Genomic DNA, 21,857 nt, shown 5'->3' with positions numbered 1-21,857 from the left:
TGTTCTGCTAACCCTTTAATTGCCTTTCTGGTATAGTTGATGAAACGCTGTTGGTTATAATAAATGTAATTTATCCAATCCAGATTTTTATTGAGAGTCGACCACCAAAAAAGACTTGATACCAATCCAGCCCATATCTGATTCCTAGCTTTAAACTCATCAGGCACCCCCCTTGGAACCCCAATCCTATCAATGTAAATTATATCATCAAAGGACCCTGACGGAGCACTCCTCCCCTCTCTTTCACCTGGCACTAGGTCTTTGTGTTGTATAAGGGTGAAGGGCATGCCTAACTGTACCAATGCACAAATACCAGTCCAATTTGCAGGCAGGTTTGGCCACAGCTTCATACCTCCACACAACCACCAGACATTCGCTCTCTGCCTTTTTATCTTACTAAAGTCCTCGGAACTCAACCACCCAGTCAGGTCCCTCATTGTCTCGTCAGTTGTAACATTCTCTGTCCTATTGCATGTTCTTACTTCCCCTACGTTCCATCCGTGTGTGTTGTGTCGAGCCACACAATAATAGTCTCCTCCTGCGACTGTGAAAGGGGGAAGTCTGGATCTAATGGGCGCATAGGATACAGATAATGCAGATCAGTGCAACTGTCTGGCTTCCTTGCCTTCATGAACAGCTTTACCATTCAGGCCATTCCCCTTGGTAAATTAATTCCATCGAGTAGAAAGGGGATGGTTGTCAACTGAAGTTTGGCTGTTGCGCAGGCATAACCTTCTTCTTTAGCTACTGATCTAGCTGTATACTGAATCCATTCCAGCCATAGGTTGGAATCCCCAAACCAAGTCTCCACCTCAATCACTTCCTTAAGATCTTTTGTCTGAACTATCCTCACCGGTCCTTGGCTCTGGATGACTACACGGGTAATGTCCGTTTTATCAGGGGTACTACTGGTATTCTGGCTGGCGGTAGAACTATCTCCTGTCCTAACCTCTACTACTCGGAATGGTACTGCAGTGTCGACTATGATCTGGTCAAGGCCAACATACCCTAACCCTAAATCCTCTTTCTTTATGCTTTTAATGGTCATTCCTATCTTCAAGCAATACTTCCCTTGCTCTGGATTACAGTCAAAAACCCTGGCCTTCATTATACTCCATCTGTTTCTATATATATATCTATATCCCAACTACCCTAATCGTGTCCACCCAGTAAGTTGGGACCGCTTCTTCCCATTTAATATACTTATCTATTATAAAAAAATGTTTTTTTTAAGTAGTTTGTTATCCAATAGGCTACAAAGTTTTTCCGAACCTGCTATACTATCCCCCTGTTGACACATGGCTCTGCCCTTGTGTCAATCTTGCCGCATTTCTAAACAATGACTTAGGTAGTATTGGTAACTTATCATGATACCAAATACCGTCCTTATATAAATTGCTCCTAACTTCTCCCATTTTGAAATCCCTTTCACTGGTGCTCTAGACTGACAATTTTAATATAGCTTTGTCTATGTTTACTTCCAATTTTAAGAACTGCTGTGTCGACGGCTGCGGTTTAAGACCTGCCTTTTTCGTTTCCGCATCTGCTTTTCTGTTGTTGCCACGATTCAGTTTTTTGCCGCCTTCTGAGAGCCTATGGGAGCCGTAGGAAGTGTCACGTTATAGCAGAGATCCTCAGTCTTCAATAAACAGAGGCAAGATGAACGACACCTTGTCAGACAGGCCACTTCCTGCATGAAATCTTCTCAGGTTTTTGCCTGCCATATGAGTTCTGTTATACTCACAGACACCATTCAAACAGTTTTAGAAACTTTAGGGTGTTTTCTATCCAAAGCAGGCAAAAACCTGAGAAGATTCTGTACAGACAGTGCCCTCTCTGACCATTCCTTGGGCTTCTTGACTCTCTTTATTGAAAACTTAGGATCTTTGCTGTAACGTGACACTTCCTACGGCTCCCATAGGCTCTCAGAACTCGGGAAAAAGCTGAATGATGTCTTTGCAGCCCCTGGCTGAAAAACATTAGCGCCTTTGGTAAGTGGTCTATCAGAGGACAATGAGACTGAGGCGCGTGCACGAGGCGACCCCATGTTTTTATTTTCTCTGTCTTTGAACTAAAACACGGTTTCCCGGTCGGAATATTATCGCTTTTTTACGAGAAAAATGGCATCAAAATTGATTTTAAACAGCGGTTGACATGCTTCGAAGTACGGTAATGGAATATTTAGAAATGTTTTGTCACGAAACGCGTCGGGCGCGTCACCCTTATTTACCCTTCGGATAGTGTCTTGAACGCACGAACAAAACAGAGGATATTTGAACATAACTATGGATTATTTTGAACCAAACCAACATTTGTTATTGAAGTAGAAGTCCTGGGAGTGTATTCTGACGAAGAACAGCAAAGGTAATAACATTTTTTGTATAGTAAATCTGACTTTGGTGAGGGCTAAACTTGGTGGGTGTCTAAATAGCTAGCCCTGTGATGCTGGGCTATCTACTCAAAATATTGCAAAATGTGCTTTCACCGAAAAGCTACCAAGACATACCTAGATTCAATTACATTCATGAATTGGTTTGAAACCTTTGTTTTAAACCCTTCTCAAAATTGGTGCCTTGCCGGATTTGTAAAAAATGGTTTGTCATGAAACTCTATTTTTTAAATGTATTTAAATGTAACCTTTCTTTAACTAGGCAAGTCAGTTAAGAACAAATTCTTATTTACTATGACTGCCTACCCCGGAAAACGCTGGGCCAATTGTGCGCCGCCCTATGGGACTCCAAATCACGGCCGGTTGTGATACAGCCTGGATTTGAACCAGGGTGTCTGTAGTGAAGCCTCAAGCACTGAGATGCAGTGTCCGCTGCGCCACTCTGGAGCCCCAACATCATGTTCTAGTGCTGTCCCCAACTAAAATAAATCTTGGTCAACCAAGAGTCATCTGTTCTTTCTACCAATCACCCCATGTGTTTTAATAAAATCAACTATATGTACTGAACTTGTCTGATGCTTTAAGCACGCTGTTTGATTAAATAATTAAAACACACAAATGACTGGAGGGAGCCAGTCGTCAACATAACCTGACTAGAGGGAGCCAGTCGTCACTATAACCTGACTAGAGGGAGGGAGGGAGCCAGTCATCACTATAACCTGACTAGAGGGAGGGAGCCAGTCATCACTATAACCTGACTAGAGGGAGGGAGCCAGTCATCACTATAACCTGACTAGAGGGAGGGCGCCAGTCATCACTATAACCTGACTAGAGGGAGGGAGCCAGTCATCACTATAACCTGACTAGAGGGAGGGAGCCAGTCATCACTATAACCTGACTAGAGGGAGGGAGCCAGTCATCACTATAACCTGACTAGAGGGAGGGAGCCAGTCATCACTATAACCTGACTGGAGGGAGCCAGTCATCACTATAACCTGACTAGAGGGAGGGAGCCAGTCATCACTATAACCTGACTAGAGGGAGGGAGCCAGTCATCAACATAACCTGACTAGAGGGAGCCAGTCATCACTATAACCTGACTAGAGGGAGGGAGCCAGTCATCACTATAACCTGACCTAGAGGGAGGGAGCCAGTCATCACTATAACCTGACTAGAGGGAGGGAGCCAGTCATCACTATAACCTGACTAGAGGGAGGGAGCCAGTCGTCAACATAACCTGACTAGAGGGAGCCAGTCATCACTATAACCTGACTAGAGGGAGCCAGTCATCACTATAACCTGACTAGAGGGAGGGAGCCAGTCATCACTATAACCTGACTAGAGGGAGGGAGCCAGTCATCACTATAACCTGACTAGAGGGAGGGAGCCAGTCGTCACTATAACCTGACTAGATGGAGGGAGCCAGTCGTCACTATAACCTGACTAGAGGGAGTGAGCCAGTCGTCACTATAACCTGACTAGAGGGAGGGAGCCAGTCGTCACTATAACCTGACTAGAGGGAGGGAGCCAGTCGTCACTATAACCTGACTAGAGGGAGGGAGCCAGTCGTCACTATAACCTGACTAGAGGGAGGGAGCCAGTCGTCACTATAACCTGACTAGAGGGAGGGAGCCAGTCATCACTATAACCTGACTAGAGGGAGCCAGTCATCACTATAACCTGACTAGAGGGAGCCAGTCATCAATATAACCTGACTAGAGGGAGGGAGCCAGTCATCACTATAACCTGACTAGAGGGAGCCAGTCATCACTATAACCTGACTAGAGGGAGGGAGCCAGTCATCACTATAACCTGACTAGAGGGAGGGAGGCAGTCATCACTATAACCTGACTAGAGGGAGGGAGCCAGTCATCACTATAACCTGACTAGAGGGAGCCAGTCATCACTATAACCTGACTAGAGGGAGGGAGCCAGTCGTCACTATAACCTGACTAGAGGGAGGGAGCCAGTCGTCACTATAACCTGACTAGAGGGAGGGAGTCATCACTATAACCTGACTAGAGGGAGGGAGCCAGTCATCACTATAACCTGACTAGAGGGAGGGAGCCAGTCATCACTATAACCTGACTAGAGGGAGGGAGCCAGTCGTCACTATAACCTGACTAGAGGGAGGGAGCCAGTCGTCACTATAACCTGACTAGAGGGAGCCAGTCATCACTATAACCTGACTAGAGGGAGGGAGCCAGTCATCACTATAACCTGACTAGAGGGAGGGAGCCAGTCATCACTATAACCTGACTAGAGGGAGGGAGCCAGTCATCACTATAACCTGACTAGAGGGAGGGAGCCAGTCATCACTATAACCTGACTAGAGGGAGGGAGCCAGTCATCAATATAACCTGACTAGAGGGAGGGAGCCAGTCATCACTATAACCTGACTAGAGGGAGGGAGCCAGTCATCACTATAACCTGACTAGAGGGAGGGAGCCAGTCATCAATATAACCTGACTAGAGGGAGGGAGCCAGTCATCAATATAACCTGACTAGAGGGAGGGAGCCAGTCATCACTATAACCTGACTAGAGGGAGCCCGTCATCACTATAACCTGACTAGAGGGAGGGAGCCAGTCATCACTATAACCTGACTAGAGGGAGGGAGCCAGTCATCACTATAACCTGACTAGAGGGAGGGAGCCAGTCATCACTATAACCTGACTAGAGGGAGCCAGTCATCACTATAACCTGACTAGAGGGAGGGAGCCAGTCATCACTATAACCTGACTAGAGGGAGCCAGTCATCACTATAACCTGACTAGAGGGAGGGAGCCAGTCATCACTATAACCTGACTAGAGGGAGGGAGCCAGTCATCACTATAACCTGACTAGAGGGAGGGAGCCAGTCATCAATATAACCTGACTAGAGGGAGCCAGTCGTCACTATAACCTGACTAGAGGGAGGGAGCCAGTCGTCACTATAACCTGACTAGAGGGAGGGAGCCAGTCATCACTATAACCTGACTAGAGGGAGGGAGTCGTCACTATAACCTGACTAGAGGGAGGGAGCCAGTCATCACTATAACCTGACTAGAGGGAGGGAGCCAGTCGTCACTATAACCTGACTAGAGGGAGGGAGCCAGTCGTCACTATAACCTGACTAGAGGGAGGGAGCCAGTCATCACTATAACCTGACTAGAGGGAGGGAGCCAGTCATCACTATAACCTGACTAGAGGGAGGGCGCCAGTCATCACTATAACCTGACTAGAGGGAGGGAGCCAGTCATCACTATAACCTGACTAGAGGGAGGGAGCCAGTCATCACTATAACCTGACTAGAGGGAGGGAGCCAGTCATCACTATAACCTGACTAGAGGGAGGGAGCCAGTCATCACTATAACCTGACTAGAGGGAGCCAGTCATCACTATAACCTGACTAGAGGGAGCCAGTCATCACTATAACCTGACTAGAGGGAGGGAGCCAGTCATCACTATAACCTGACTAGAGGGAGCCAGTCATCACTATAACCTGACTAGAGGGAGGGAGCCAGTCATCACTATAACCTGACTAGAGGGAGGGAGCCAGTCATCACTATAACCTGACTAGAGGGAGCCAGTCATCACTATAACCTGACTAGAGGGAGCCAGTCATCACTATAACCTGACTAGAGGGAGGGAGCCAGTCATCACTATAACCTGACTAGAGGGAGCCAGTCATCACTATAACCTGACTAGAGGGAGGGAGCCAGTCATCACTATAACCTGACTAGAGGGAGGGATTTTTTTTTATTGCCATTGTCAACTATGTAAAAATATCACGGTACTCCATTTTGTTTGTTTTGTTTATCTGTCGGCCACAGCCTCGAACTCAGGCCCCGTATGTAGTTAACTGACCCTCTCTGCTCATTCATCGCCACTTTACCAGTTATTATCTTAGCTGATTAACTGTTGTTGTCTTACCCGTTGTTGTCTTAGCTAGCTATCCCAATCAACACCTGTGATTGCTTTATGCCTCGCTTTATGTCTCTCTCTAATGTCAATATGCCTTGTATACTGTTGTTTAGGGTAGTTATCATTGTTTTATTTTACTGCGGAGCCCCTAGTCCCACTGAACATGCCTCAGAGAACTCTTTTGTCCCACCTCCCACACATGCGGTGACCTCATAACTGGTGCCTCCAGAAATGCAACCTCTCTTATCGTCACTCAACACCTAGGTTTACCTCCACTGTACCCGCATCCTACCATACCCCTGTCTGTACATTATGCCTTGAATCTATCCTACCACGCCCAGAAATCTGCTCCTTTTATTCTCTGTTCCCAACGCACTAGATGACCAGTTCTGATAACCTTTAGCCTTACCCTCATCCTCCTCCTCCTCTGTTCCTCTGGTGATGTAGAGGTTAACCCAGGCCCTGTGTGTCTCCAGGCGCTCTCATTTGTTAACTTCTGTAACCGTAAAAGCCTTGGTTTCATGCATGTTAACATCAGAAGCCTCCTCCCTAAGTTTATTTTATTCACTGCTTTAGCACACTCCGCCAACCCTGATGTCCTAGCCATGTCTGAATCCTGGCTTTGGAAGGCCACCAAAAATTCTGAAATTTCCGTTCCCAACTACAACATTATCTGTCAAGATAGAACTGCCAAAGGGGGAGGAGTTGCTATCTACTGCAGAGATGGCCTGCAAAGTTCTGTCATACTTTCCAGGTCCATGCCCAAACAGTTCAAGCTTCTAATTAAAAAAAAGAATCTCTCCAGAAATAAGTCTCTCACTGTTGCCGCCTGTTACAGACCCCCCTCAGCTCCCAGCTGTGCCCTGGACACCATATGTGAATCGATTGCCCCCATATATCTTCAGAGTTTGTTCTGTTAGGTGACCTAAACTGGGATATGCTTAACCTCTATGGGCTAGGTGGGACGCTAGCGTCCCCCCCGTGGTGCACTCCATCAACAGCAGGTGCATTTCAAGAGCGGCAAATTTGAAAACAAATAAATGTCAAAATTCAAATTTTTCAAACATACAACTATCTTACACCCTTTGAAAGATAAACATCTCCTTAATCTAACCACGTTGTCCGATTTCAAAAAGGTTTTACGGCGAAAGCATAAAGTTAGATTATGTTAGGAGAGTACATTGACAATAGCTGTGTGTAATGTTTTGTCAATTCAAAGACAGGGTCACCAAAACCATAAAACCAGCTAAAATGATGCACTAACCTTTTACAATCTCCATCAGATGACACTCCTAGGACATTATGTTAGACAATGCATGCATTTTTAGTTCTATCAAGTTCATATTTATATCCAAAAACAGCGTTTTACTATGGCATTGATGTTGAGGAAATCGTTTCCCTCCAATAACCGGCAGTCAAGTCAGCACCACAAATTAAATAATTAAAATTAGAAAACATTGGTAAAATATTATATTGTCATTTAAAGAATTATAGATTTACATCTCTTGAACGCAATCAACTTGCCAGATTTAAAAATAACCTTACTGGGAAATCACACTTTGCAATAATCTGAGCACTGCGCCCAGAAAAATACGCGTTGCGATACAGACTAGCCGCCATGTTGGGGAGATCTAAAATCGAAAATACTATGTAAATAATCCATTACCTTTGATTCTCTTCATCAGATGTCACTTCCAGGTATCACAGGTCCATAACGAATGTAGTTTTGTTCAAAAAAGCTCATCATTTATGTCCAAAAATCTCCGTCTTGTTAGCACATGATCTAAGCCCGCCGGACTTCACTTCATGAACGAGGGGAAAAAATATATTTACGTTCGTTCAAACATGTCAAACGTTGTATAGCATAAATCATTAGGGCCTTTTTTAACCAGAACATGAATAATATTCAAGGTGGACGAATGCATTCTCTTTTATAACGTATTGGAACGAGGGTACCCAACATGAACTCGCGCGCCAGAGTCTAATCGGCCATCACCGTTCCATGGCACTTGTTCGGTCAGATCTCACAGTAAAAGACTCAAAACACTTTGTAAAGGCTGGTGACATCTAGTGGAAGCAATAGGAAGTGCCAAAACATTAATCAACCCCTGTGTGTTTCAATGGCATAGGCTTAAAGGTAATTCAACACATCAGGTATCCACTTCCTGTCAGAAAATGTCTCAGGGTTTTGCCTGCCAAATGAGTTCTGTTATACTCACAGACACCATTCAAACAGTTTTAGAAACTTTAGGGTGTTTTCTATCCATATATAATAAGTATATGCATATTCTAGTTACTGGGTAGGATTAGTAACCAGATTAAATCGGGTACGTTTTTTTATCCAGCCGTGAAAATACTGCCCCCTAGCCCCAACAGGTTAACACCCCGGCCGTCCTACAATCCAAGCTAGATGCCCTCAATCTCACACAAATTATCAAGGAACCCACCAGGTACAACCCTAAATCCGTAAACATTGGCACCCTCATAGATATTATCCTGACCAACTTGCCCTCCAAATACACCTCTGCTGTTTTCAATCAGAATCTCAGCAATCTCTGCCTCATTGCCTGCATCTGTTATGGGTTCTCGGTCGAACGATCACCCCTCATCACTGTCAAACGCTCCCTAAAACACTTCTGCAAGCACGACTTTCTAATCGACCTGGCCCGGGTCTCCTGGAAGGATATTGACCTCATCCCGTCAGTAGAGGATGCCTGGTTGTTTTTTTAATTATAATTTCCTCACCACCTTAAATAAGCATGCCCCTTTCAAAAAATATAGATCTAAGAACAGATATAGCCCTTGGTTCACTCCAGACCTGACTGCCCTCAACCAGCACAAAAACATCCTGTGGCGTACTGCACTAACAGCTCCCCACCCCCCGCAGCTACTTCCCCAAGCCTCCACAAAATCTCCTTCTTCTTCCATCTTCTCGAGATTCCTAAAGATTGGAAAGCTTCCGTGGTCATCCCCCTCTTTAAAGGGGGTGACACTCTAGACCCAAACTGTTACAGACCTATATCCATCCTGCCCTGCCTTTCTAAAGTCTTTGAAAGTCAAGTTAACAAACAGATCACTGACCATTTTGAATCCCACCATACCTTCTCCGCTGTGCAATCCAGTTTCCGAGCTGGTCACGGGTGCACCTCAGCCACGCTCAAGGTACTAAACGATATCATAACCGCCATCAATAAAAGACAGTACTGTGCAGCCGTCTTCATCAACCTGGCCAAGGCTTTCGACTCTGTCAATCACTGTATTCTTATCGGCAGACTCAATAGCCTTGGTTTCTCAAATGACTGACTCGCCTGGTTCACCAACTACTTCTCAGACAGAGTTCATTGTGTCAAATCGGAGGGCCTGTTGTCCGGACCTTTGGCAGTCTCTATGGGGGTACCACAGGGTTCAATTCTCAGACCGACTCTTTTCTCTGTATATACCAACGATGTTGCTCTTGCTGCGGGTGATTCCTTGATCCACCTCTACGCAGACGACACCATTTTGTATACATCTGGCCCTTCATTGGACACTGTGTTAACCTCTCTGGGCTAGGTGGGACGCTTGCGTCCCACCTACTCAACAGCCAGTTGAATCCCGTGGCACGTTTTTCAAATACCTTAGAAATGCTATTACTTCAATTTCTCAAACATATGACTATTTTACACCATTTTAAAGACAAGACTCTCGTTAATCTAACCACACTGTCCGATTTCAAAAAGGCTTTACAACGAAAGCAAAACATTAGATTATGTCAGCAGAGTACCCAGCCAGAAATAATCAGACACCCATTTTTCAAGCTAGCATATAATGTCACATAAACCCAAACCACAGCAAAATGCAGCACTAACCTTTGATGATCTTCATCAGATGACAATCTTAGGACATTATGTTATACAATACATGCATGTCTGTTCAATCAAGTTCATATTTATATCAAAAACCAGCTTTTTACATTAGCAGGTGACTAGCATGTGACTAGCCTTCCCACCGAACACTTCCAGTGAATTTACTAAATTACTCACGATAAACGTTCACAAAAAACATAACAATTATTTTAAGAATTATAGATACAGAACTCCTCTATGCACTCGATTTTAAAATAGCTTTTCGGTGAAAGCACATTTTGCAATATTCTAAGTAGATAGCCCGGCATCACAGGGCTAGCTATTTAGACACCCAGCAAGTTTAGCATTCACCAAACTCCGATTTACTATTAGAAAAGTTTGATTACCTTGGGTGTTCTTCGTCAGAATGCACTCCCAGGACTTCTACTTCAATAACAAATGTTGGTTTGGTCCCAAATAATCCATAGTTATGTTCAAACAGCGGCGTTTTGTTCGTGCGTTCAAGACACTATCTGAAGTGTAAATAAGGGTCACGAGCATGGCGCATTTCGTGACAAAAAAATTCTAAATATTCCATTACCGTACTTCGAAGCATGTCAACCGCTGTTTAAAATCAATTTTTATGCCACTTTTCTCATAAAAAAGCGATAATATTCCGACCGGCAAAGTCTGTTTACATTCAACGAGAGAGAAAGTAAAAGCATGCTATCCCCTCATGCACGAGCCTCGTCTAATGGCCCTCTGATAGAGCACTTGCCCAATTCGATAATGTGATTCAGCCTGGGCCTTGAATTACGTCATTCAGCTTTTTCCCGGGTTCTGAGAGCCTATGGGAGCCATAGGAAGTGTCACGTTACAGCAGAGATCCTCAGTCTTCAATAAACAGAGGCAAGATGGACAACAACTTGTCAGACAGGCCACTTCCTGGTAAGAATCTTCTCAGATTTTTGCCTGCCATATGAGTTCTGTTATACTCACAGACACCATTCAAACAGTTTTAGAAACTTTAGGGTGTTTTCTATCCAAAGCCAATAATTATATGCATATTCTAGTTACTGGGCAGGAGTAGTAACCAGATTAAATTGGGTACGTTTTTTTATCCGGCCGTGTAAATACTGCCCCCTATCCCCAACAGTTTAAAACAGGGACATTGATCTGATTAACACCAGTAAATACAGTGAGTACTATCTAATAAAACAGGGACATTGATCTGATTAACACCAGTAAATACAGTGAGTAATATCTTATAAAACAGGGACATTGATCTGATTAACACCAGTAAATACAGTGAGTACTATCTAATAAAACAGGGACATTGATCTGATTAACACCAGTAAATACAGTGAGTACTATCTAATAAAACAGGGACATTGATCTGATTAACACAAGTAAATACAGTGAGTACTATCTAATAAAACAGGGACATTGATCTGATTAACACCAGTAAATACAGTGAGTAATATCTTATATAACAGGGACACAAACTCTGCAGTTGTTGAACTAATGTGTGATTTTTAAAAGGGCATTCTACACTCAAATATGTTTTTGTACTGTATGAATTGTTCATGACGTCCTCCAGGGATTTTTTAACTTTTCCTGTTGAAAAGTGATATATAAATACAGTAAAGTATAAACACACTAATGGGAAACAAATAAATGTTTTGAGCAAAATAGTGTTTTTTTAGACAACTGCAAACTAGAAGGAGTGAGTGATGTCATAGTAAGGTCTCCAAGGAGTTGGCTTGATGGGAAGTCGTGATGTCATCCAATAGGAGACTGATCTTCATGTGAATATTCATTATTCTTTTTAAAATCCTTCCTGTTCTGTCAAGTTGGTTGTTGATCATTGCTAGAAAGCCGTTTTCAAGTCTTGCTATAGACTTTCAAGATGATTTAAGTCCAAACTGTAACTAGGCCACTCAGGAACATTCAATGTCATCTTGGTAAGCTCCTCCAGTGTAGATTTTGCCTTGTGGTTTAGGTTATTGTCCTGTTAGGACAGTTTTTTTGTATTCAGATCTCTGAAATGCTCTCTACCTACGTAACATTTAGTGTCTCCTTATGTTACGCTGGGAAAACAGTTTTCATGGGAACAGAAATCCTAAATCATTTCAGAGTTTACTAAATCCAATGGTTCTAACCGAGAGTCACCTTAACTTTATTGACAACACCCAAATGGATACTGTCATTAACGCAGTTCTTCAATAATTACACATCATTCTTAATACTGTAGCTGTTTAGTTACAGTCACATGTTCAACTATCATCAGCTGATCCAGGAAATCATTTTCTGAATGACAGTCACATGACAGAAGCCACAACATGCAACAACAACCAAAGTGCTTCTTCATTCATTACTCTGGTAAAGACAGTTATGCCGTTCTCCATGTTGGATCCAACATCCCTAACAAATGGATGTTTATAATGTGTTATTGTCTGGTTGATTTACAGTAGGGTCTCGTTAGTCTGTTTGGACACAGAGATACGCTCCACGTTGGATCCAACATCCCTACTTTGCTCATAATGTGTAGAGAACTGTTCCTTGATGGATAGGCTATTGTTCAACACACAGAGCTATTTTCCTATATTTGTTGTTATGGGCCCTACAGTAGGTCTATGTTGTTGTTAGGTGAAGTTATGGGTCCTACAGTAGGTCTATGTTGTTGTTAGGTGAAGTTATGGGTCCTACAGTAGGTCTATGTTGTTGTTAGGTGAAGTTATGGGTCCTACAGTAGGTCTATGTTGTTGTTAGGTGAAGTTATGGGTCCTACAGTAGGTCTATGTTGTTGTTAGGTGAAGTTATGGGTCCTACAGCAGGTCTATGTTATTGTTATGGGTCCTAGAGGACACTATGTATGTCATGCAACAACAACCAAAGTGCTTCTTCGTTCATTACATAGGTATGATTGTTGTTAGGTGAAGTTATGGGCCAATTTGGCAAACAGTGTACAAACCCTCATTGTCAGGCTGATGGAAAAGCCAAAGAGCATTTTACTGGTTGAAGTGTTTTTTAAGTACAAAGTGGTTGATTTGCGATGACGACACAAACATTATATTAAGCAGGAAATTCAAACAAGCCTTACAATTATAATCCAAAGTAGTGTGAAATGAACTCATAAGCAACCTGGTAATGGAGGTTACTCCCCTGAGTTTCCCCCATTCACATTCAGAATACATTGTGAAAAACTAAAATCTTTGCTCACCATTTCAGATATACTACATCCATAACTAGTGGTTTCCTCATTACCAGATATATTACATCCATAACTAGTTGTTTCCTCATTACCAGATATACTACATCCATAACCAGTGGTTTCCTCATTACCAGATATACTACATCCATAACTAGTGGTTTCCTCATTACCAGATATACTACATCCATAACTAGTGGTTTCCTCATTACCAGATATACTACATCCATAACTAGTGGTTTCCTCATTACCAGATATACTACATCCATAACTAGTGGTTTCCTCATTACCAGATATACTACATCCATAACTAGTGGTTTCCTCATTACCAGACATACTACATCCATAACTAGTGGTTTCCTCATTAGCAGGGAGGAGTTTCTACAACCAAATTGCATGTGCATCGCCCTCATGCCGCAATTTTAGCTAACACAGAAAGGGGCCTATATTGGAGACCAAAAGTCGTCTGGCACACTGCTTCGAGTTTCAACAACATGAATAACTTATTTCTAGCCTACAATCTTAGATGTTACTACTAATGTGAAAACAAGACAAAATATGACTATTCTTGCTCATTTTAAGACAATTGTTAAATCATGTTAACATTCATTACAGATATCAATTGTTGTATAACATCATGGCTATGCTGTTGGCATCACCTTTTACAGTGGATTACCGCTGTTGTGGGCCTTTAAATCATCTGTCTGACTTTGTTGTTCACACAGGAGAGATATGGGACTATCGTGGATCCTCTGGGGAGCCTCAACAACCTCATGATGCTGACGAGGAAGAGAAGAGTCTCTCCAGATCAGAACACCTCAAGAAACACCTGCAGAGATCCACAGGGAAGAGAACTCACTGCTGCTCTGACTGTGGGAAGAGATTCACCTCCTCATCAGGCATTAAAATTCATCAGATAATTCACACAGGAGAGAAACCTTATAGCTGTACTCAATGTGGGAAGAGTTTTGTTTCATCTACTGGTCTGACAGTACACCAGAGAACACACACAGGAGAGAAGTTTTTTAGCTGTGATCAATGTGGGAAGAGTGTTACTACGTATAGAAATCTTACTCTACACCAGAGAACACACACAGGAGAGAAACCTTATAGCTGTGGTCAATGTGGGAAGCGTTTTGGTCAATCTGGAGATCTGAGTGCACCAGAGAACACACACAGGAGAGAAACCTTATAGCTGTGATCAATGTGGGAAGAGTTTTGCTGCACCTAGCACACTGACTCGACACCAGAGAATACACACAGGAGAGAAATCTTATAGCTGTGATCAATGTGGGAAGAGTTTTAGTAGGTCTGGCTCTCTGACAGTGCACCAGAGAATACACACAGGAGAGAAACCTTATAACTGTAATCAATGTGGGAAGAGTTTTGGTCGATCTGGAGAGCTGACAGTACACAAGAGAACACAGACAGGAGAGAAACCTTATAGCTGTGACCAGAGATAATCTGATAAAAGACCTCTGATCAAATATCAGAAAATACATGAAGGAGTTGTTAAATGATATCAATATATTTTAATGATGTCACAATGTAGAAGCCGAAACGTTTGTCCCCTGTTCTATTGATTTCAACATGATATGGATATTAGCCTCAGGGGGGAAATCCAGGCTCTGAATTGGAGGAGTACTATTTATGTGATTTAACAAAAAGTGACTAACAAAAAAAGAGCTGTGTTACATTTACAGCATTGGTGACCCACTTGAATCAAAATGTAGATAGCTGTTTTCTACAAATTGTCCTCTAACCAGTGATGTACACATTATTCCCAGATTCCGTGTGGTTTTGGAGCTGTTAGTTTTTACAGGACGTGCAACCTCATCTCCCTCCTCTCGCGCAATTGATTTCAACATGATATCGATGAGTTATGACATCGATGAGTTATGACAAGTAAGTGTTCCTTTGTTTAGCGACCCCTAAATGTAAATGTATCATTCCAAAATGTAGCTGACTGTCTTCTGCAGGTTGTCCTCTAACCAGTGAGGTGAAATATATCTCCCATTTCCATGTGTGTTTTTTAGTTGTGTTAGTTTCAACAGCACGTACAACCTGATTTCCCCCCTAATGGATATCAGTGATTTATTGCTACTTGTCAAAACAAGGTGCTTGTTTAAAAAAATTACAAGTAATATGATTATTGTGGCAGATGTTTTGTGTATATAGCACATTTTATGTTTAGGTTTTCAATTCATCCCAAACTGTTTCTGCATATTGGTTATTGATTTGGACACGTTAAAACTGTGTTTTGACATTGGGGCTATTTCATATTTACATTTCATGTAACATTTAGTAATCCTAATTATTTATGCAACCAACTGACAATTTTTTGGTACAATTATATTGACATTGTTGCCCTGTTTTTAGAATATCAGAGTTCATTCTCAGATGTGCCAACCCAAATGTACTAGAGCATGACATTGGGGACTGGGCCCCGATCCAACAACATGCCTATCTAGTGAACCCTGAAAAGAGAGAGAAGCTCCACAGTGAGGTGGAAAGTTACTACGGATATTGCAGGAGTTTCCTCTTGAAATCAGACATGTCTGTGTCCTATTGGAGATGAGTTTTGTTTGGGCTCGTTCCAAGAGGACGAGAGTTCTAGAAGCTAAGGAAGGATTGTATAGAACGAAAGATGAAGGAGAAAAGATGCTGTATATTATTTAGACATTTTTTTTCTTGTTTTTAATTGTTGAAAGCCAGTAGACACCATGTTTATATTGTAGAAGGTAATCATTTTAGTTGATTATAATGTGAAATGGAAGTTGTTTTCTGTTGGTGGTGAGCAAACTTGTCCAAAAGAAATGTAGGATATATTTGTTGTCTTAAGGGGGAAGGTGTTACAGGCTTTGGTTTTTCCATTTATGTTTTGAGGTTGGACTTTAGCACGTCTAGCTCGTTAGCACGTCTAGCTCGTTAGCACGTCTAGCTCGTTAGCAGGTCTAGCTCGTTAGCACGTCTAGCTCGTTAGCACGTCTAGCTCGTTAGCACGTAGGACGCACTGATTGGTGTCACCTCGTTAGTCAGTATGTGTTACACCTGTGCTGGCTTGTCCATCTCGTTAGTGGGAAGGTGTTTCACCTGAGCTGGTCCAGGTTCTATTTAAGAGTGTCTGGCCCAGTGCTCCAGTTGTCTTGATACATGTGGAGAGTCAACACCTTTAGTTGCTCCACCTTTTTGGTTTGCTTCCTGTCTTTAAGTTTGGTGTGGGTTTTTCTTTTGTTTTCCTCTTCTTGGGCAGATTTAGTGGGTCTCATGGTGGGTGTCTTTTAGGTCCCAGTTGTTGTTGCTAGTCAACTTTCAGTGTCCCAAGCTTATATTTTGGGTTGGATATTGCATCCAATTAACATTTTAATCATAGGGTGCTCATTAGTTTTTCAGTTTAGTCTTCTGTTTTTTATCGTCTTATGTTTGTTGTGTACTAAATATTTCTGTTTATTTTCAATGTTTTTTAAATCTTTTTCCTGTGAAGCCATTTTGTTGCATCCATGTCTGAAATGTGCTGTATGAATCAAGCTTGATTTTATTTGACCATATAATAAAACAAATTAACCCAATGACCGACCAACCACTTTTCCAGCCTGCGGAAGGCGTGGTGGAGTGGTAAACACCACCCCCGGCTCTACCAGGGGCTTGAGGTGGTCTCCCACAGCTCTGCTTATATCATGTTCTGTTGCCTTGCTGTTCCATTTATTGACTGTCCCTGCAACACAGAAACACATTTAGTCATATTATATAAAACACTCAAAGTAATGGATATGGAGCATCTATGGCCTCAGTTACACCTGGCACCTAAATGTGACTTCTGTCATCTGATCACTCCAAGCTGCATTAGGTTCAGATCTACCAGGATGGGCTTTTGATATAGTATGGATACAGTCAGGCCACCAAATATGCATCAGCAATGTAAAGAGATGTTGGGGAAAAGTACATTATACACAAATGACCTTCGTAATATCAAAGAACAAATGTGTGTGCCTGAGGGGAAATTAACTTCATACAGCCAAGAGGGGTGAGAAATTACACCAATATCAGTGGACAATTTGTACTAATGTAAATAAACATAGATGGAACATATTCCCTTTAGCTGACATGATGAACCACTAAGGGGACATAAATATTTACCATATAAACCATGTGTGACCTCACCTCTCTGGCTGTAGAAGTGTTCTTCCTAACCAGTCCCTCAACAGCTCTCTGACTGAGCTCCACCCTCACTGGGTCTTCAGAGGAGAGGAAGGCTGAGGAGGGATGGAAGGATGAATGGATCAGTCAGTCAATAATGTGTAGAGCTGCTGTCTATGCTGTCTGACAAAATCACTATTTTAGTAGTTCATTAAAGTAAATAAGGCTTTATGACTGCTGAATACCAACGATCAATCACTTAGATCATGTATTTTCAGGTAGAGATACATCCTTGGGACGTCCCTAGCCCATTGAAGTTGACATTTAAAATGGTTAAGGTAGGGGTTAAGGTTAGGGTTTAGAGTAGGGATGTCCCAAGGATCCCAGATAGCATTGACCATTGTGCATTATTCTGTCTCTTTTACATAGCAGGTGATGAGTTCTGACTTCTGAACTTGAAAATATTAAATATCCTCATTATGTGAAATTGAATGAAACAATAATGTATGTTGATGCTAATATGATGTACAATATTCCATTATGTTTCTATATGATAACAATAGAGTAATATATTTAATATGATGTACAATATTCCATGATGTTTCTATATGATAACAATACAGCAATATATTTAATATGATGTACAATATTGCATGATGTTTCTATATGATAACAATAGATTAATATATTTAATATGTCATATATTTTTGACCAGTTTCACTAATTCATTTTAATTAACTTAATCATTATGACACAGCCCTCACTATTGTCATTGGTTACACTAATTGCACTGTTTGTCTACATAACCTGGTTCAAGTATTCATGACATCACCCTGAAGAAGGCACAGTGATGCTGAAACGTTGGTAAATACCCATTCAATTGCTGGGAGTTTAAACATGGAGTGTGCGACTTTATTTATTTTGATAGTTTATAGTTTATTCGCCGTTAGTCAACACCTCCTCACAAACTATTTTTCTGGGTGTGCGCCAGCTCATGTTTTTTAACCTGTTAGGGGTAGGGGGCAGTATTTACACGGCCAGATAAAAAACGTCCCTGATTTAATCTGGTTATTACTACTGCCCAGAAACTAGAATATGCATATAATTATTGGCTTTGGATAGAAAACACCCTAAAGTTTCTAAAACTGTTTGAATGGTGTCTGTGAGTATAACAGAACTCATATGGCAGGCAAAAACCTGAGAAGATTCTGTACAGGAAGTGCCCTCTCTGACCATTCCTTGGGCTTCTTGACTCTCTTTATTGCAAACTTAGGATCTTTGCTGTAACGTGACACTTCCTACGGCTCCCATAGGCTCTCAGAACTCGGGAAAAAGCTGAATGATGTCTTTGCAGCCCCTGGCTGAAAAACATTAGCGCCTTTGGTAAGTGGTCTATCAGAGGACAATGAGACTGAGGCGCGTGCACGAGGTGACCCCATGTTTTTATTTTCTCTGTCTTTGAACTAAAACACGGTTTCCCGGTCGGAATATTATCGCTTTTTTACGAGAAAAATGGCATAAAAATTGATTTTAAACAGCGGTTGACATGCTTCGAAGTACGGTAATGGAATATTTAGAAATGTTTTGTCACGAAACGCGTCGGGCGCGTCACCCTTATTTACCCTTCGGATAGTGTCTTGAACGCACAAACAAAACAGAGGATATTTGAACATAACTATGGATTATTTTGAACCAAACAAACATTTGTTATTGAAGTAGAAGTCCTGGGAGTGCATTCTGACGAAGAACAGCAAAGGTAATAACATTTTTCTTATAGTAAATCTGACTTTGGTGAGGGCTAAACTTGGTGGGTGTCTAAATAGCTAGCCCTGTGATGCTGGGCTATCTACTCAGAATATTGCATAATGTGCTTTCACCGAAAAGCTATTTTAAAATCGGACATAGCGAGTGCATAAAGGAGTTCTGTATCTATAATTCTTAAAATAATTGTTATGTTTTTTGTGAACGTTTATCGTGAGTAATTTAGTAAATTGTTAGTAAATTCGCCGGAAGTTTGCGGGGGGTATGCTAGTTCTGAACGTCACATGCTAATGTAAAAAGCTGTTTTTTGATATAAATATGAACTTGATTGAACAAAACATGCATGTATTGTATAACATAATGTCCTAGGGTTGTCATCTGATGAAGATCATCAAAGGTGAGTGCTGCATTTAGCTGTCTTCTGGGTTTTGGTGACATTATATGCTGGCTTGAAAAATGGGTGTCTGATTATTTCTGGCTTGGTACTCTGCTGACATAATCTAATGTTTTGCTTTCGTTGTGAAGCCTTTTTGAAATCGGACAGTGTGGTTAGATTAACGAGAGTCTTGTCTTTAACCTCTATGGGACCGGCGGGACGAATTCGTCCCACCTACGTAACATCCACTGCCAGCCTGTGGCGCGATTTTCAAAATCTTCAAAATCCTATTACTTCAATTTCTCAAACATATGACTATTTTACAGCCATTTAAAGATAAGACTCTCGTTAATCTAACCACACTGTCCGATTTCAAAAAGGCTTTACAACGAAAGCAAAACATTAGATTATGTCAGCAGAGTACCAAGCCAGAAATAATCAGACACCCATTTTTCAAGCCAGCATATAATGTCACCAAAACCCAGAAGACAGCTAAATGCAGCACTCACCTTTGATGATCTTCATCAGATGACAACCCTAGGACATTATGTTATACAATACATGCATGTTTTGTTCAATCAAGTTCATATTTATATCAAAAAACAGCTTTTTACATTAGCATGTGACGTTCAGAACTAGCATACCCCCCGCAAACATTCGCTAACATTTTACTAAATTACTCACGATAAACGTTCACAAAAAGCATAACAATTATTTTAAGAATTATAGATACAGACCTCCTCTATGCACTCGATATGTCCGATTTTAAAATAGCTTTTTGGTGAAAGCACATTTTGCAATATTCTAAGTACATAACCCAGGCATCACGGGCTCGCTATTTAGACACCCGGCAAGTTTAGCACTCACCATAATCATATTTACTATTATAAAAATGTCATTACCTTTTGTTGTCTTCGTCAGAATGCACACCCAGGACGTCTACTTCAATAACAAATGTTGGTTTGGTCCAAAATAATCCATCGTTATATCCGAATAGCGGCGTTTTGTTCGTGCGTTCCAGACACTATCCGAAATAGTAAAGAAGTGTCGCGCGCTTGGCGCAATTCCTGACAATAAAATTCAAAGTATTCAATTGCCGTACGTCGAAGCATGTCAACCGCTGTTTAAAATCAATTTTTACGTCATTTTTCTCGTAGAAAAGCGATAAAATTCCGACAGGGAATCTCCTTTTCGGCAAACAGAGGAAAAAATCCCAAAGGCGGGGGCGGTCGGGGTCACGCGCATAAGCTAGTGTCTCTTGATGGGCCACTTGAGAAAGGCGATAATGTGTTTCAGCCTGGGGCTGGAATGACGACATTCTCTTTTTTCCCGGGCTATGAGAGCCTATGGACGACGTGGGAAGTGTCACGTTAGAGCAGAGATCCTTAGTAAATGATAGAGATGGCAAAGAAGTTCCAGAAATGGTCAGACAGGCCACTTCCTGTAAAGGAATCTCTCAGGTTTTGACCTGCCATTTGAGTTCTGTTATACTCACAGACACCATTCAAACAGTTTTAGAAAATTTAGGGTGTTTTCTATCCATATGTAATAAGTATATGCATATTCTAGTTACTGAGTAGGAGTGGTAACCAGATTAAATCGGGTATGTTTTTTATCCAGCCGTGTCAATGCTGCCCCCTAGCCCTAACAGGTTAAATGGCTGTAAAATAGTCATATGTTTGAGAAATTGAAGTAATAGGATTTTTAACGTTTTGAAAATCGCGCCACAGGCTTGCAGTGGCTGTTACGTAGGTGGGACGAATTCGTCCCGCCTAGCCTAGAGAGGTTAAAAATCCTATTACTTCAATTTCTCAAACATATGACTATTTTACAGCTATTTAACCTGTTAGGTCTAGGGGGTAGTATTGACACGGCTGGATAAAAAACATACCCGATTTAATCTGGTTACCACTCCTACCCAGTAACTAGAATATGCATATACTTATTACATATGGATAGAAAACACCCTAAAGTTTCTAAAACTGTTTGAATGGTGTCTGTGAGTATAACAGAACTCAAATGGCAGGTCAAAACCTGAGAGATTCCTTTACAGGAAGTGGCCTGTCTGACCATTTCTGGAACTTCTTAACGTGACACTTCCTACGTCGTCCATAGGCGCTCAGAGCCCGGGAAAAACCTGAATGTTGTCATCCCAGCCCCAGGCTGAAACACATTATCGCCTTTCTCAAGTGGCCGATCAAGGGACTCTGGGCTTAGGCGCGTGACCTGACCGCCCCCGTCTTTGTGATTTTTT

At 41.8% G+C, this 21,857-nt stretch overlaps 1 pseudogene; it reads left to right on the top strand.

The window, feature by feature from the left end:
- The first annotated feature begins 6,673 nt into the window (after window positions 1-6,673).
- On the top strand, window positions 6,674-15,398 carry LOC145876165 (uncharacterized; annotated as a pseudogene).
- The last annotated feature ends 6,459 nt before the right edge of the window (window positions 15,399-21,857 follow it).

This window comes from Salmo salar, unplaced genomic scaffold (genome assembly GCF_965601325.2).
Source record: "Salmo salar unplaced genomic scaffold, fSalSal1 ptg000468l, whole genome shotgun sequence".
NCBI lineage: Eukaryota > Metazoa > Chordata > Actinopteri > Salmoniformes > Salmonidae > Salmo > Salmo salar.
This window is presented reverse-complemented; position numbering and strand designations above follow the sequence as displayed.